Source organism: Protopterus annectens, chromosome 1.part2 (genome assembly GCF_019279795.1).
Source record: "Protopterus annectens isolate FY-2018-M chromosome 1.part2, PAN1.0, whole genome shotgun sequence".
Classification (NCBI taxonomy): Eukaryota; Metazoa; Chordata; order Ceratodontiformes; family Protopteridae; genus Protopterus; species Protopterus annectens.
This window is the reverse complement of record NC_056727.1, coordinates 185020294-185035498: the sequence shown is the minus strand read 5'-3', so window position 1 is coordinate 185035498 and position 15205 is coordinate 185020294. Positions and strand designations below refer to the sequence as shown.

The 15205-nt window shown below is 40.1% G+C and overlaps 1 protein-coding gene across 3 annotated transcripts in view; it reads right to left on the bottom strand.

Annotated features, from left to right (window-relative positions):
• The window catches only part of RPS6KC1 (ribosomal protein S6 kinase C1), a 1896815-nt gene that overhangs the window by 476351 nt on the left and 1405259 nt on the right, over positions 1-15205 (bottom strand). The gene's annotated exons all lie outside the window — the stretch shown is intronic.

The window sequence follows — 15205 nt, the reverse complement described above, 5'->3', positions numbered from 1 at the left end:
AAAGACTATGCAAGTGAAACCTTTACCATTGTTCTAAATGAAAATGCTTAATTGACAAAAAAAAAAAAAGTTCTGAAGCTGACTAGGAAAAAAGGAGTACCTTGGACTTGAACCACAGACTGGTTTTGGGAGATGGAGAGGATCAAGAAGACAACCATTAACACTGTGAAATTAGTGAATAAATGGAAGCTTATAAAGCATCAGTTCTATCAGAAATATGAATGGACACGTGAAATGTGACTTTGTAAGAAAATGCCTGAAGGAAGTCTAGAATTTTGTGGACTGTGTTAAACTGGTGGGTAGACTGTAATGCATAAATCCACTTTAAGTCATTAATGTTTAAAAGGACAATGAAGGGATGTTTCAAATAGATATTTAAGGGGAGAACTAACAATACACAGCTGCTTCATTTTCCACAGGAAGTAGAAGACAGAAACTAATTTTGTCCACAGTTAAGTGATTTTAACCACAATGGTAAGGACTTCATCAGAACTAAAATAAACAACAAAGTTACATACTTATACACTTCTTCCTATGAACCATCTATGGAAATTTGAAGTACACTATTCAATTTACTATTTAACAACACACATTCTTAAATTATGGTGTCATAAAAAGATAAAGAGTGACCTTATATAAAGTGAACAAATAAAAACATGTAAAAAACTTAACAAGTATAATAATATAGCAATAACCGCGCTGGTAGGTGGGTAATGCCATAATTTTTGGTTGGCATGGCATGGTCCCAAGGACAACCAAACAAAACCAACCGTGGGTTTATTTATACATTACCCACACCCAGAATATATTATTATTACATATGACATTATTTTAAAAAAAGAAAAAATTACTTTTAAACTTTCTAACAATGGTATAATGCCTGCTGTTTGCCCTCTTGTCTTCCGCAGCAGTGTGATGGCGCTCTTGCCTTGTGCGCAGCGCACATCAGAGTTGAGGCAAGTACAAAAGAAAGAGAAGAGAAAAGAGAGAGCTTCGCTTTGTAAAATGAGTTTAACATTTGAAGTTAAAAAAAAAACACAAGACATCTCGGACAATTTATTTTTACTAACTCTATCGTATTTAAAACTTTTCAAAACAATAAAATCTAAAAAAAAACGAGATCTTTGTTTAAAGCAACTTTTTTCTTGGCTTGGATGCTAGTTTTTTAAATTTTAACAGCTTATAATAAATCTATTTTAAAACATAGACATATTGTAATAAGCAAACTTATAACTCGAATTGAATGTTTAAACAAAATTTTGTAACGAGTTTAAGTTAGGGAAAAAAGACCCGTTACGACCTTTTCCAATAATAAAACATAACTAGTTGTAAAGTATAACATGGGTGTAAAAAAGAAGTTATGTACTCGCCATAATGTTCCATCTGTATTGTTGATTTTCATTCTTCTTCAACTAATGGGTTCGGATCGGACATGGCTGTTGCAAAAGCTTGTGGCAATCTTGAACTCTCAAGCTTCTCCCTTACCCATAATACATCATCCCATTTACCTCAGATCTTGTTTGCTGATTATAATAGAATAAATAAATATCTGTGTATAAATATATATGTCTGAAGTTCAATTATGTGGGCAGGAGAATAAGTGTCTAACCACTCTCTCTTCCAGAAATTGTGTAAGGATGGGGGTTGGTGGGAGGGGACTTGAGGAAGAATGAAAATCGACAACACATTTGGAACATTGCGGTGAGTACATAACTTCTTTTCTGATGTTGTCAATTTTCATTCAATCCTCAACTAATGGGACAGCGTCCCCAGGTACCTTAGCTCCAGGGTAGATTCAAGGAAGGATATTTTTGATTACCACTGAGACAAACGATGGTCTTCCTCTGGAGACCAAATCCAACTTGTAATAACTAATGAAGGTATGGGGAGAAGCCCAAGTTGCCACTACACATATGTCATCCATGGATGCCCTAGCTTGAAAAAGTAAGGAAGTTGCCATGCCTCTGGCAAGAATGAGCTTATAACAGACTTGGTCGGGTGGTACCCAATTTGTTGTAAATAAATGAGATGCAGTCAGTAAACCACCTGGCTAAAGTTACTTTGGTTACTGGATTATCCAATTTTACATCTGCATAAGAAACAAATAATTGATCAGCAGTTCTGATTTATTTTGTTCTGTGTAAAGAAATACGTAATTGCCCGTGAACATCTAGCAAACGAAGTAAGTATTCTCCTTTGAATGTATATTCAGGGAAAAATACTGGTAAATTACTAAACTGGTTCAAGTTAGAGGCAGACACCACCTTAGGAAGGAAGGATGCACTGGTTCATAGTGCAACTCTATCCTTATGAAAGATCAAATATGGTGGTTTTGAGAATAAGGCCTGAATTTCAGAAATTCATCTGGCTGAAGTAATGGCCACTAAGAATAAGGTTTTACAAGACAGATATTTAAAATCTCACTTATCTACAGGTTCAAAAGGGGGACATATTAGTGCTTGCAGTACCAGATTCAGATCCCACAGAGGGGTAGGATCTTTAGATGGAGGTCTCAATAACAGTGTGGCTCTTAGAAAAGCCATGCAACACTTATGAGAAGCAAGTGATGAACCATCAAATCCAATATGAAAATTAGAAATTGCTGCTAGCTGAACCTTAACTGTATATGCACTAGTTCCTTCATTAAAAAGAAAAGTTAAGATTTCCAAAACATTATGAATTGGGGCAGAAAAAGAATCAATATGATTCTGAATAGCCATGTAGAGAAATCTTTTCCACTTGCTAGCATACAGTTTCCTCCTAGATGACTTAAGGGAGGATAACAATATGTTTCAGACAGGAGAAGAGAGCATAGGTTGTCTAGCTGTCAATGGAATTGGAGAAGCCAAGATATCAGCTTGAAATTTGTTATATCCAGAAGGATCATGCCTGTTGAATGAGACAGGAGGTCTGAAATCCGATCCAGAATCCAAGGTTGGTGAAGCAAGTAAGGCCAAAGGAAGGGGAACCAAATCTGTCAAGGCCAGTAAGGTGCAATCAGGATGACTTTGCTCTTCAACACAGCAGCTTTCGTAGGAATTTGGGACTCAATGGAATTGTGGGTAAGCATAAAGTAGATCAGGGGGCCAATCATGAAGTAGAGCATCCCTCATTTTTCCCCTGAGGGAGGATTACAGCAAAGTAGCAGCTGGATTTGCTGTTTAGGGAGAGGTGAAAAGATTGCAGCATGGCTGGCCCCACTGACAGAAAATCATTTCAGTCACATTCTTGTTGAGGGACCATTCGTGGGGTAAAAGAATGCACCTGCTCAGTTTGCCTGCAATCACTCTGGATTTCCCTGGAATGTGCATTGCTATGAAAAAGTGACTGGATGACATCACCCATTGCTACATGCAGAGCTTCTCGATACAAGGGGTAGGACTTGGTCCCTCCTTGTTTGTCAATGTAACAGACTAATGACATACTGTCAGCCCTATATTGCAATTGTTCCAAAGGGGAGAGCATCTTGGAAGGCCTGCAACACTAAAAGCACTGCTCTTATCTCTAGAACACTGATATGCAAACTGGTCTTTTCGGGGGACCATGTACCTTGGACGGTCTTTCCCAAGTAATGCCTCTCCCCCACCCTAGCTGGGAAGCATCCATGGTTATTACGGCCTTGGGCTGAGGGGGAATGAATAAACAGCCTTATAGAACTTGGTCTGACTGCACCCACCACTCGAGATCTCTCTCTCTCATATGTGGGCAGTTAGTATCGGAGAGACATGGGATGATGAATTATTGATCACTGTGAGGCAAGCATCCATTTAAGAATTACCATATAAAATATGGCCAATGGTATTAGTGCTGAGCTGCAACCACTGAACTCAGAGCCAGAAGAAACAAACGTGCTGCAATCTTGGTACTGCAGATTACCTTTTTTATTGCAATTTTATTGTCTGATTTCTTGGTAAGGGAAGTGAGGCTATGGTCAACTTTGTATTGAGAAGTGCTCCTGTAAATTCTATGATTTGAGTTGGTTCTAAGTGAGACTTTTCATAGTTTTTGGTTATACCCAGAAGAGCACATGTCTGGATAACCTTTTCTTTCACCATTAAGAGCTGATGCCTGGTCAGGGCAGAAATGAGCCAGTCATCTAGATATGGAAACATCCGGAATCCTTGCAATCACAAGTGAGCTGCTACTAGTGCCATACACTTGGTGAACACCCTGTAGACTGTGGTGAAACCAAAGGGCAGAACTCAAAACTGGTAATGCCTGGCTCCCAGCCGGAAGCATAAGAACCTTCTGGAGCATCTGTTCATTTGTATGTGATAGTATGTATCCTGAAGGTCGACTGAGCACATCCAGTTGTCCTCCTCCAAAAATGGAAGAATGGACTGAATCATGATATCCAGAACTTGGTTTTTACAACATACTTGTTCAAGTTGCTGAGATTCAAAATTGGCCTCCAGTCCCGTCTCCTTTGGCATTAAAAAGAATCCTGAGTAATTTCTAGATTCTACTTGGTCTGGGGGGGACCTTTTGGAGGACACTTTTTTCCTAGCAGCGTTTGTATTTCAGTTACCACTTGTTCCATCTGACTGGGTGAAACATCAGGGATTTTCTCTGAATGGGGAGGAAGAAGGAAAAGGTATAATATAACCTCTGGAAATTATCTTCTGCACCCAAGTATCTGTTCTCTAGCCAGGCTTTCTGATGCAGGTAAAAATTACCCCCGAGTGCCTATAGAGGAGGACAAATGGTCTCCCTTCAGGAGCGCTGGAAGGGTCTGCCAAAAAATGAATCTCTGGACCCTTGGTTTTGCGGACCACCTCTGACACTTGGGTGGTTGTCTACCATTGGAACTCACCCTCTGCCCCTGGGGGAACCTCCTCCACATGTATCTTGGAAAGGCCCTTGGGATTTTTTGAACCACATCTTTCCTGCACCTCAATGATTCCGCAAAAAGGATCTTTGAGGGGTGGAAAAATGTATGCCCACGGCAAACAGGTTCTTTCTATCCTTCTCACACTTGGATAAAGTTTCTTTTACTTTGGGGCCAAACAAAGAAATGCCATCAAAAGCAGTACTGACAAACGAAGACTTGAAGGGTTCCGGAAAATCACACAAGTGCATCCAGGCATGTCACATTATGGAAAAGCCTAAACCCACTGCCCTTGAGGTTCCTTCTACTACATGAGAAATAAGCCTCATGGAGGAATTGGATATCGATTGCAAGGTAGCCAACTGAGAAGTGACAGAGGCTTGTACTTCTTCAGAAACAGATCCTGAAGGGTGTCTAAAAATTCCTTAATCAGATCTCTCTGTAACCTGGTGAAATGTGCTACATAGTTCAGTGACTTTAGGGAAAGGTCCCTGAAGCATATACACACTTCCGAAACCTATCCGTTGTCCGAGACTCCTTGTTGGGGGGATGGGAAGTGGAACTCTCCTCAGCTAGTTCCTTTTTAGTGATACCCTTTAGCACAAAACTGCTTGTCCTCTGGTGCTGTCATAATTTTGTCAGATCTCTGAGGAACTGGCTCTGTGGTGTCCGGATCATTCTATGTCTGCCAAGATATCAACAGAAGGAGACTGTCAGTGGGCAGAGTCACCCAGGAGGTAGACAGCCCAGTACCGAATGCCTTTGAGGAATACAGATTCTTCATGACTTCTAGCCATCTCTCTGTTTTAGGATTTCTAGGATTTCTCCAAACCAGATATCATCAGGAGGTGACCATGAGGATTCTTCACCTTCATCAAAATCTGTATCTTCTGTGAGAGATTCTGGGGAATCCAAGTGCTTCCGCTTCGTGTTTTCTTCTTAAGGGCCTCCTCAGTGGGATGCTCTGGGGAGGTATCAGAAGAAAGGGGGATGCCCTGCTGGGAAGCCTGGTGTTTCAGTACCAGCTGTTCCTGTGGAAAAGGAAAGGTGAGACTCCAAGTGCAATGATGGAAAGCTAACAGTTTGTGGTTCTGAGGTGGGAGGAAACATCTGTATCAACAATGTAGACAGGATCCTCTTCATAACTTAAATGCAGATGTAGACTGTCCCAGACAGGGATAGGACCCCAGACCCGAGAAGACAAGCTTCTGGATCCTAATCCCACCTTGTTCTTAAGCAGCCCTCCTGAGGCAGAAGTCTGAGCTGAACTAACCCCTGGCCAAGGCCCCAAGGTGCAGAAATGCCTCCAAAAGCTTTGGAGTTGACTCTTAAGACCTCGGATCTGACAGGGTAGTCTCAGCTCCTACAGCTCTCCAGATCCAACTGGACCAAAGTTTAAGGCTAACTTTGGATCCAAGGATAAGGTAATCCTCAGACCCAAGCAAGAAGGTGCTGGGCAACTCTTATCCGGGGCTCTGAAGTCCTGTACAGAGTCAGAAGAGGCAAGGGTAAGGGTATTTATAGAATGGATCTCCTGACCTGAAGGGGTAGCAGCTGATGGAACATCTGACTGGCTCTATGCTGAGAGAATCTTTCTCTCCCAGAGTGGGTGGAAATGACCAATGGAGATTTCGGTCTTTCCAGGAAAGGTGATGGAACCCTTGAAGGCACACAGTCAACAGATAGAGCAAATACTTAGTCTGTGGTAAATGTACTGAACTGGAACTTTTGTTGGACCCGATGTGGTTGGATCCAATAATTCAACTCCATTTTTATTACAATCCAATGTTGATGTCAGATCTGAGGAAGACTTTTCTTAGTGCTTTGGATCCGAGGATGAAGTGTGATCCAAAGCTTTCGCCTTTTTTTTTATTATTATTATTTTTTTTATGTTCAGAATGTCCAGATATTGGTCTCTTCTTAGCCTACTCCGAAGCCTTTGAAGAAGATGAGGAAGGATATATAACCAAAAATACACAGAGGTACCACACAACAGCATTTTATTACACAAAAAATAAGAACAGTGGTGAGCGCTTTCGCAAAACTTATTGCTTCATCAGACAAGAAAATAAAACACTCCATTGCTTATATACAGATAGAACCATTGGAACCATCTGTATATAAGCAATGGAGTGTTTTATTTTCTTGTCTGATGAAGCAATTAGTTTAGCGAAAGCGCTCACCACTGTTCTTATTTTTTGTGTAATAAAGACACTATTGTGTGGTACCTCGGTGTATGTTTTGTGCACCTGGGTTTTACCTGAAGCCGTTTCTCTTTTTATACACAAGATGAGGAAGGACTTGGAAAGGTGGACTTTGACTTTTTTGTAGGAGAAACACCAGATAAGGCCTCCACAAAAGAGGTAGGCAGCATGCCTTTAAGAATCAATTTGTTCTTTCTCTCAGTAAGCGCTCTCAGATTAAATCTGTGACAAATGGCACAGTCCTCCTGTAAATGGAGGAAACCTAGACAATACACACAGGGTGTGTGTGCATCCAAGAATGGAATTTTATGTCTGCATTTAAGGCACTTCTTAAACATCGCAGGATCTTTTTCTTTTTTCAGCCATTATTAGATTACAAAGAATCAAGGTTAAAGTGACAGTTACAGCAACTGAAGAAAAAAATATTTCATATATACATATATATAGATATATATATATATATATATACACACACACACACACACACACACACACACACACACACACACACACACACACACACACACACACACACACACACACTCATAGGTTTACTATTACATTCCCAAAACAGCTTTGGTCAACCGGTCACAAAACATCGACCCATAAAGACAAATCCGTACTATCGAATAGGCAGCAAACTCGAAATGGAATACACAGACTCCCGGAGGTCGATTTACTCAACATAAAAGGAGGTGACATCAGCCACCCATGCTATGCAGCTTACTGTACCGTGACTTTCCACAGTCAACAGTACGTGTATTTTTCTATTTAGCAGTGGGGCAAGCCCCTCTGTACTCACACCCCCTGCAAATTATATATACCAACTCCGAGATCACACTACAGTGAAGAAATGGGTTAATTCAGTGTTCCTCACTGAACCGCGAAATCTGTACACAATGCCGAACTCAGAAAATTGAGCAACACTACACATTCTCAGTAGTGTTGTCAATGTTTTCTGGTTTGGCATTCTGCCCACTTGAAAACTGCCTTTCGACCACATCCTGGTCGATCAAAGCAGTATATATATATATATATATATATATATATATATATATATATATATATATATTTACATACATTTTTTTTTTTTAAACAGCAAACAGTTAAAAAAAAAATACCAACAATGGTAACTATTTATTATACATAGTATAGAAAAGTGGAAAGAAACACTAACGATAGTAATTAGAGTATGAAAATGTATGAAAAGTGAAAGAAATTACCTAATAGGCAATGGATACGGGAGATAAGATTTAACTACTTTAAGGATTAAAAAATGAAACAACAAAACTTTTGAAAAAAAAAATTATACTTAGCTCGAGAGGATTCAGTCACTACATCTTTCACTGGCAAGAGGCAAATGAGATCTGAGGTAAATGGGGTTGGTGCATTACAGGTAAGGGAGAAGCTCAAGAGTTCAAAGTTGCCATGAGCTTTTGCAATTGCCAAGTCGGATCCAAGGGATCGGATCTGAACCCATTAGTTGAGGACTGAATGAAAATTGACATCAGATCATGTAAATTAAAAACTGCACAAAAAAGAAAACTGCCCTAGTCGTTGGTAAACATTAAAGTTTAGCTGTCTGCATTTTAGCACACTGCTGATAGAAATAGCTTCATTAAGTTCTAGAACATCCCCAGCATTAAGGAGCAATTGCCATCTGAGATCCTGATATTCTATTGTAAACTCTCAAGGAGCTCCTCATGGGCACAGTACTATTTATTCTAAAACAAAAAATAAAACCTTTTTTTATGCCGTGGCAGTGCAAAATATGCTTATATACAGCATTTTTATCATTTTTCTTTTAAATACCATAATTATACAAATATATCCTTCTGCACAAGGACTGTTTAGTTTTGCCAGTATAGAAATAATATCAAAAGACACAAAAACTTAACACCGTCCCTTCTGAGTCACATCTGTAGGTTTGATTAAATGTAAACAGGTAGCCTACAGTATTCAATCTCACTTCAGTTCCCTCATACACATTAACACACTGCGTGCAAGCCCTGCATTTAACCATTTCCTTACCCTTTCTATTGGGCTATTGCCTACTGTATCCTAATTCTAACTTCTCTTTTAGAGTCATATGACTTGTATAGGTAAACTCTGTACCCTCACCTTAAATTTCATACACTTCCTCGAAAAAGAAAAATTTCCAGTTCAGTTTCATAAAATGTTTAATACCACTACAATCAAATCCAAATTGTTCTACCAAATCTATTATTGCCTATTACTGAGCTAGTGTTAACATTAAGACCTTTACCACACACTGCCTTAAAATTTGTTCTTCTACTTTATAAAAGTGTATTATACCTAAAAGCATTTCTTGCCGGTATCCCCTTTATGTAAATATACCCATTAACATATCTTTCTGTTTGAGCAACACCTAGTCTTAAGAAATAATTCTGGCAAACATGCAAAATTCCACACAGACAGAAATCAAAGATCAGGACTGAGGAATGAATCCCACATCTAAGAGAGCTGAAGTTGTTAACCTGCACCACTGTTTTTTCCTCTGTCTCAATTTTCAGCTTCTTATGACTTCTTTCATTCACCTGCCTGTACTCAATATCAACCCATGTGCCTTCCATTTTGCAATCCAGTACCCTATCACTTGCTTAAGTTCCCAATTAAAGACTACTTGCAGTGCTACATCATCTGCATACAGACAATCTAGTAAAGTAGATTTTACAGAGACAAAATGAAAGTAAGAGGTGACGAGGACACTAAAGCATGAAATAAATTAACTGCATGACAGAAGACCTGTGATAGGTAAGTCAGACTCCGCTAAAAAGACTAAGGGCGGGAGGTAGAATTAGGGACTATAATAGTAAAAAACTAGAACAAACTCATGAAATACAGACTATAAGAACTCAAGAGTAGTGGGATACATGCCTGAAGATGAATGGCAGCAAATGAGATCTGAGGTATGTTAGGTTGGCGGGCCATTATGAGTAAAAGGAGGAGCTGTCGAGTTCTTTGATCAGATGACCTGGTAGAAGCATCCAGAGTCTTGGATCAGAAACCATCAACTGAGGAATGAATGAATGAAAAGAACATTAGACCAAATGTCTTAAGATACTTCAAAAACATAAACCTCCATGTTAAGATTAAAAAAAATGCTGAAATGCCTTTTTTTAACCCAATTTACACCCCATCTTCAAAATGTACTCTCTATGCAGATCAAGCAGAGTACTAATCTGAAAAACTTTTAAGAAAACCTTGATGACTGGATGGATATTCAAAAATTCATGCCTGACATTATGCCATCTCCTACCCAGAGGAAAGTGCAATTGTGCAAGTTGCACTTACCATAACAGTAGCTGTTTGAATTCCTCACTGCTTCAGTAGCCTTCTGGCTTAGCATAAAACAACCAGCCACCTTCACAAAGCTCTGGCTCCCCCTCATACTTTCACTCTGACAGCTGATTACCCTCCTTTGGGCTGTCTAGAGTGAAGACAATCTTCACAACTTTCTTGCCCAAAATGATAAAGACTGGATTTATCCCAAACCTCAAAAGATTTAACAATAATCCAAAACTTTACATCCCAAAACTAACCACATCAAAAAATGGGGATGGCAGACATGAGGCTATTTCAGCAGTGAGGAATATGAACATCTACTATTATGGTAAGTGCAACTTACACAACTGTACTATGTTCATTATTCTAACTGCTGCAGTAGCCTGCTATATGGAATGTTTGCTAAAGCCTATTTAACCTTGGAGGAGGAAAGATAGGATCCAAAAGCCACTGGACAAAGGACCTAGCAAAACCAGTCCTGGACACAGAAAAGGAATTCAGTTTGTAATGCTCTGTAAAAGTATGCACAGAGGACCAAGTTGATACCCATAGAAAAATGAAGGGTTTGTTCTTCATAAGACAATCTCTCTGTGGAAGACCAAACAGGGTTTACCCACCATAAAAGCTTGCAGCTCAGATACTCTTCTTGCAGATGTCAGAGCAATAAGGAATCCAGTCTTTCATGTGACGGACCTTAAATCCACTTGATGAGCTGGTTCAAAGGGAGACACAGTAAACTTTTCAAGAATAAAGTTATGATCCCAAAAAGGAGTCCCCTGTCTTTTGGAATGCCTAACATGTAAACCCCCCCCCTTTATAAACTATTTTACTAAAAGCAGAGAATAAAGGGGAGGATCCATGGGCAAACATGCTGAAATTTCTGCATGATTCATCTTGTTGGAGGAATAAAACAGGCCAGAAGAAAGCAATTCACACTGATATTTAAGTACCAGTGGTTCATAATCCCTATTAGAACTCTGATTATTTGCAAGGCACTAGTTGAAAGCCCGTGAGCTGAGAAATGAACATGCTGTCAGATTTCAGGAGAGAGGATTAATGAGGGGCAGGCACAGGAATAAAAATCACCTAGAAAAAAGGCAACAAAATGATAAGGTTTAGGGAACAGTAACAGTTGTAAGAAATTCCCGATGGGAAAAAGTTGAAATTCTGTTTAATATGCTGAGATCAATGTTTGATGTTAAAAATAATAATAAATGGAAAAGAAGCAATTTATGACACCTGAGTGGAAAACAAGAACTTAAAATAATAAGCAACCTGAGGGCAGTCTTTTGATGTGACTGCAACTACATATGGAAAAAGAGATGTGAATAGACAGGTCCTAATACACAGCATTACTGAAATAAAGGGGAAGGCCCACTAGTATGGGAAAGCAATAGATGCCTAGCTGACTTTCACCAACTGGGATCAGCCCTACCATTATTAAGAATGGACTTCCTCAAACCAATTCACCAGAACCTACATCATGAAGAACATACACAAAATTTGAAAGCATACTGATTATGCATACTATACCGTAAAACTCAGGCAGACTTGTATAGTAAAGCAAACAACATTAGTAACACAGACAAGCAGTGCATTAAATGAAGTAAGAACAATGGACACAGGTTTTTGTTTTGTTTTTATAAAGCTCTCCACTGCTGTCATTTTTAGAAGTTTCTCTCTAATTCAGGTACCCTCTGGGTAAAGCCTATATTACTTAATGAGCAGCATGAGCAGTAAGTGAATAAAATTGCAATTATGTATAAACACAATTCAAAGATAACATTTCCTTGTTTGACAATGGGTCCCAAAAAGTTAAGTGGAAGAGGTATATCTTGAGATACTTCCTAAAACAGGGCACAGGAGGAACTCACAAAAGGTAGCCAATCCCTCAGGTTACTGGCATGGTAAGTAAAAGACCCAGAACAGGTAAGCCTAAACCTGGGCACCATCAACAGTCCTGTCCCATGAGCAGAGGTAATGAGAAAGCCACAAGGGTGTCAACAGCTCTTTCAAACAGCTGGGACCCTGCTCACACAGGGCTTAACCATCACAAATACTACTGTATCCTATCTCCCTGCTCAGGTCGCATAAAAGAAGACTTTGTTACTACAAAATGGAACTTGAAACCCTTAAGTTGACCAAGATCAAGAAAAACATGGTTTCCTCTTGTGCTCTGCTTTCCAAACAATGCCTGCAAATACATACATAGATCTCCTTATAACTACTGAGCTCATGTAAAGCACGGATTTAACAGGCTCCACTCTCCCACATGACTCAGACTGATAAGAACTTAGAGCACAAATGGTAAATCTACAGACTTATCTAGAAAGCAGACTGGATCTCCAGAAAACAGAGACTACAAAGGTACAGTAAAATATAAATGAATCGAAACTAGCCTCCAAAACAAAGGGAAACCACAAAGCCTTCTTCAGTTACGTAAGGAACCTCCATGACAAACACCAGGTTTCTTCCAAATTAGTATTTAATAGCATCACTTACAGTGATCCGGTTGACTTAGCCAACCTGCTAGCAGACAGGTTCAGTGCTTATCCTGTCCTGTCCCCCTCCAAAGGCCCTTTCAACATCCCTGATACTTGTCCTGGACCTCACATCTTCATAGATCAAGTGTTAAAGGCCCTATCCAAAGCAAAGGACACAGCTTCCATGGGACTTAATAGTATCCCAGGTTGTATTCTGCACCATTTCCAGCATGAACTGGCTTCACCATTGAACACCCTATTCAACCACAGCCTAAGTACAGGCTTCATTCCAGCAGAGTGGAAAACTGCCATCGTCATCCCCTTGCACAAAGGTGGTGCCACTACTGACCCTGGAACCTATCGCCCCATTAGTTTGACAAGTCTGATATGTAAAGCCATGGAGCATATTATTATGGATCTCATAAACAAGGACATAGGCAATCTCCAAGCACTTGACCCCACCCAGTTCAGATTCGTCAAGATCAGATCTTGCCTATTAACTTGGTTGACTTCTTTGAGACTGTCACCAAGGCCCTGGATGAGGGAAAGTCAGTACATGCAGCTTACCTTGACTTGGTCAAGGCCTCTGACACAATCCCCCACTCAGGCATCATCAAAAAACTAACACAACCTGGTGTAAATTCCTAGCTCATCAGCTGGGTGGCCAACTGGCTCACTGACAGGACCTTCAAGGTCAAAACAGGTGCCACCATCTCTGATAGTAGACCTGTCACTAGTGGAGTTCCCCAGAGATCTGTCCTGGGACCCCTACTGTTTGGCATCTACTTCTCAAAGGTCTAGGCAAAGAAAAAAGACCTGTGGCTGACCAAGTTTGCAGACGACTGTAAGTTGGGTGCTGTCAATGACTCCCCAAATTATGTTAACATACTGCAAGAGGGTCTCACAGCAACTAATGACTGGTGCAAAGTCATGGCCTCAAGCTAAATGCAAAAAAAATGTATAATCATACCATTCGGCAAAAACACGGCCCCTACTTATTACCACATCAATGGCAACCCCCTAAACATACAGCCTGTGGTAAAAGACCTGGGTATTCAGGTTGATAACATTCTCGCATTCGACCATCAAGTAGCGGCAGTGGTCAGAAAAGCCTTTTACTTGGTTCATCTCATAAGTAAAGTGATTGCATCCAGAAAAAAGGAGGTTATTACCTCTCTATACTCCTCCCTCATTAGACCAATAATTAAGTATAACGCCGCATTTGGTATGTACCTCTCCAAACATCTGCACCAGCTGGAACGGCCAAAGAAATACCTCACACAGAGAATCCATGGCCTCCAACACCCGTCCTATGAGGACAGGCTCAAATCACTATCACTCTACTTGGTATCGTTCAGATTGCTCAGAGGTGACCTGTGTCAAGTCTACAAGGCAAACTTGAACCCTGCCTACTAGAGATGTTTCATATCCATAAGTCTAACTCCTTGCACATTACCCACTCAAAAGGCCTGAATCTAATATATGACATCAACAAAACCTGCTGGAGAGACAGGTTTGTCTCCCACAGGCTGCCCTGTCTCTGGAATAGACTTCCCATACATTTCAAACAGAGTACCTCGCTGACCCTATTCAAGCGCAACCTTGATGAGTGGATGGGAAACCACAAATTTGTTCCAGAGGTTCCACCTGTATCCCTCATTGACAGAGGTGACAGGTGCTAACTGAGGTTCTTTTTGGGGATAAATTCAAGTTAGTGTGGGTTTTGCTGGGGGCACAGATTTCCTCACAAATCCCAAAGACATGCCAAGAGTTAAACTGGCAATCCTTCAGGTGTGTGTGTGTGTGTGTGTGTGTGTCTGTGTGTCTGTGTGTGTGCGTCCTACAATGAGCTAGCATCCTGTCTAGCACCGGTTCCATGTCTTATACCTGCTGCCTGCAAGGACAGCCTCTGGCTTCCCAAGACAATTAAAAGCATAATGTGGGTTTTACAACATGAATGAATGAAGTTCGTGCATTAGCATGCTTATTTCACTCAAACCTGACCCAGTCACGTTGTACATTATGTTAAGGAAGTCCCGTTCTACTGAGTGGTGCCATTCCATGTAAATTACAATATGTATAACAGCAGGACCCCATTAAAACAAAACCTTGTATGCTAGACTAATATGCTACAAAAAATTAATCAAAACAAGAGAAATGGCAGAAATAGCTATGACATCTATGTTTAAAAATGAATGGCGGAAAAATAATACCCCATCTCACTTGAGCAGCAGAAAAGGATTGTGTTTTTTTGCCTTTTTGGAAACAAGGTTTATAACAGATAAGGACAAATTTTTTTTGTTTTGTTTTTTTTTTTTTTTTGGTCTTTCCACTGTGTCCCACTGACCAACAATTATTCTTCAATTCTCACCAAACGGGCCTAT